This window comes from Marmota marmota, unplaced genomic scaffold (genome assembly GCF_001458135.2).
Source record: "Marmota marmota marmota unplaced genomic scaffold, marMar, whole genome shotgun sequence".
In the NCBI taxonomy this organism is placed as follows: domain Eukaryota; kingdom Metazoa; phylum Chordata; class Mammalia; order Rodentia; family Sciuridae; genus Marmota; species Marmota marmota.
This window is the reverse complement of record NW_025999990.1, coordinates 39,656,909-39,659,895: the sequence shown is the minus strand read 5'-3', so window position 1 is coordinate 39,659,895 and position 2,987 is coordinate 39,656,909. Positions and strand designations below refer to the sequence as shown.

The 2,987-nt window shown below is 46.8% G+C and overlaps 1 long non-coding RNA gene across 1 annotated transcript in view; it reads right to left on the bottom strand.

Annotated features, from left to right (window-relative positions):
• Positions 1 to 1,764, bottom strand: part of LOC125617754 — an 8,620-nt gene extending 6,856 nt beyond the window's left edge. Inside the window, exon 1 of the long non-coding RNA XR_007348853.1 lies at positions 1,534 to 1,764. This is a non-coding gene — a long non-coding RNA (uncharacterized LOC125617754). The remainder of the gene's footprint in view (positions 1 to 1,533) is intronic.
• Between the last annotated feature and the right edge of the window lie 1,223 nt (positions 1,765 to 2,987).

The window sequence follows — 2,987 nt, the reverse complement described above, 5'->3', positions numbered from 1 at the left end:
CTCTCTCTCTCTCTCTCTCTCTCTCTCTCTCTCTCCTCTCTCTCTCTCTCTCTCTCTCCCCCCCCCCATCTGCGGATGCTTAAATGAACAAACACAACAAGATGGCTGCTGATGGATAGCTAGCTCCCGAACCGGCTGAAACACCTACGTGCCAGGTTTGCCCAGCTGTACATATGCCACAGCTGATCCTTCTGTTGAGCGTGCCACAAGCTGCTACTGATCAATCTGTACATGCCAATTACTTGATTTAGAGGGGGCTGGGGGTGGCACACAGAGATGAGAGACTCGGTGCAGGGAGGAAGCCGCTCTTGGGGGACTTCCCCATGCCCCTCTCTTCTCTTTGTCCCCCTCCCATAGGAGACAGCCAGGGGACGGGGAGGGCCATTCCTCCCTTCCTGCACCACCTTGTATGCAACTCCCAGGAAGATGATGTGTAGTGCCACCTCTGCCCGCCTCCGAGGAGGAAAGAAAGAACCAGAACAGATTGGAAGCTTTGGATAGACAGGAGATCCCGTTCCCCTTTGTGGCAGATGCAAATTCTGTCACCAGGCTGGGGGAAAGCAGGCCATTGTGCATCCTTGTTAGGATTTCTGACACGGAGAGAGATTCATTTTGTGCCCTCTTTTCCCTTCCTCCATGAGATAATAGACACTGCAGAAAGTTAGCTCCCTGCACAGCAGGCTGGAATCCACTGTCCATGGGCAGCCCAGCCCCATCCAGACTCGGGGACGGTGGGGTGGGACAGTGGCCAGCTTAGTCCTCCCGTGTGTGCCCGTGTGTATGAATCAATGTGTCTTTTACATGATCAGTTCTAATAGCTGTCTGGGGGTGGATTCCAGGGAGAACTGGCTGGACCCAGCAAATAAGAAAAGTCCCAGGGTCCAAATGGCCGTATGTGGAATAGAGAGGACCTGGGAGTCTTGGGATGTGCTCCTGTGCCAGCAGGGCAGACTCGATGCATTTCTAAGATTCTCCTAACCAAAGCCTACGGCAACAATGGAAGCCTTCTCAAACTCTTCTCTCCTCCCCTCTCCCTAAGCACCAGCTCATGTGTTGTATCTAAAGGCTAGAGACCAACCTACCCTCCCTTTATTATCTCTCCCTTGATCTTAGCCAAAGGGATCTCTCCTTTCCCTCAAGGGACTTTACTTTCTGAATATTTCATACTTCTGCTGTACCCTGTATGGCTTGTAAACTCCACCAGTGGAGCTCTGGTACCCTGTCTTGCACATTTTGGTGTCCTATACTGTGTCAATAATAGTGCTATTCAACTATTAGCCTTCAAATACATTGTCACCAAAATAAATGACTTAGAAGGAAGCAGCATCTGGAAGATTTGCCCCTGTAAACTTCAAATATCAAATATATATATATATATATATATATATATAGATATATATATATATATACACACACACACACAACAAAGACCCTTACATATATCCCACACTCCCCCCTTCCAAAGCTTCCTCAAGAACCAGGAAGTCCCGTTGAGTAAGAAATCCCACAGTGCTTCTCCAGCCACTGCCCTACCTGCTGTGAAGTGACTGGAAACTTCCCTCCTTTGCAATCACTTGTCACAGCCTCCGAAGCTAGAATTGCTCATTGCTAAGTTTTGGTTTTCAGGCTCATGCAGAAGGCATTTTCATTTGTGTCCTTTTCCATCTGACTCTTTAAACTAATCCTTCTCGACTTCAGATCTTTGCACAAACCTCCCGTGTCATCATTGGGGAGCTCTGGGCCCAGAGCAAAGGTAGGAGGCAAAAAGCCCCAAATCTGCACGTTTTATTTCATTGGTACATGTATTTAATCCATCTGCAAACTGTTCATTGGATAGCATTGTAGGCTTCTCTCTCTGGGAACACTAAGGTATGTGTATTCAACAGTGGAAAATAAACATAAGATTTTATTACAAAGTGCCACTGCCGCTTCTGGCATGAGTAATTTGTGCACCTGCATTTTTAAAATGTTTCAAAGTTTTTCCCCTTGGTGGATTCCGTGGTAACATACATTAGCTTCCCGGCTGTCACAGCCTGGTTCTCGTAGGCTCCTGTCCCTTCTGCCCATGCCATCCAGAAGTCACGGTTTCCAGAACAGAGAGCAAGCCCATGTGATGCCTGCCCATGGATGCCTTTGGGAGCACAGGCTCCTCTTTTGTCCTAATAAATACCTTCCTCCCAGGAATGAGCAAAAGTGCAGAGCTTCTTAATCCCATCTCCCAAGGGGTAGGGGGCACCATGGAAGGAATAATAAATTCAATATTTGTCCCAAGAAGAAGTGGGAATGATTTCTGGAGACAGTGCCCAGTGGCTGCCCTCCGCCATGTTCTTTGCTGGGCAGCCTGCCTTTTCTTAAGCACAGAAACCAAGCCACTTGCAGGCCATTCTTGAGGTCCAGCCAATATGGCAACTCAGTATAAACCAGATGAAATGGAAACACCCAGTTTGTAGGGGAACCTGGCTCGTGGGGGTTTCAGATTTGGAAAAGGGTATAGAGGCATTGGAAGGGGAAAGCACTGTTGCTATTATAGCATTCTGGCTTTCTTTTTTCTTTCTTTTCCTTTTTTTTTCTTTTTGCAGTGATTCTGATTTTTGCAGGTGTCTAAAGTCAGCTCTGTGTGCACAGTGCTAACTAACAATTTCCCCTGTGATATCTGTAATCTCCTGGAAATGTTCGTTGATTCCTTCCAATGTCCCCCACAACAACCCAGAAGGCTGGCAATTCCAAGTCATCTTAGGCATGTTAATACTTTCTTAAAGTCATATTGCCTGCATATTGCACACTTCTCCCTCCAATGGTGGGTCTCAGAGGAAGATGGTAATGGCCCAGTGCTACACCAACTTGATCATTAGAGTCTCTGTTTCTCTAAGCAACATCAGGCAGATAACTTGATCTAAAAGAGTATTTATTTATCTGTCCAATACTGCAAATGGAGACAGAGAGAGCTCCTCTGATGGAATCTCTGGATGTAAAGTCTTCATTGTTCA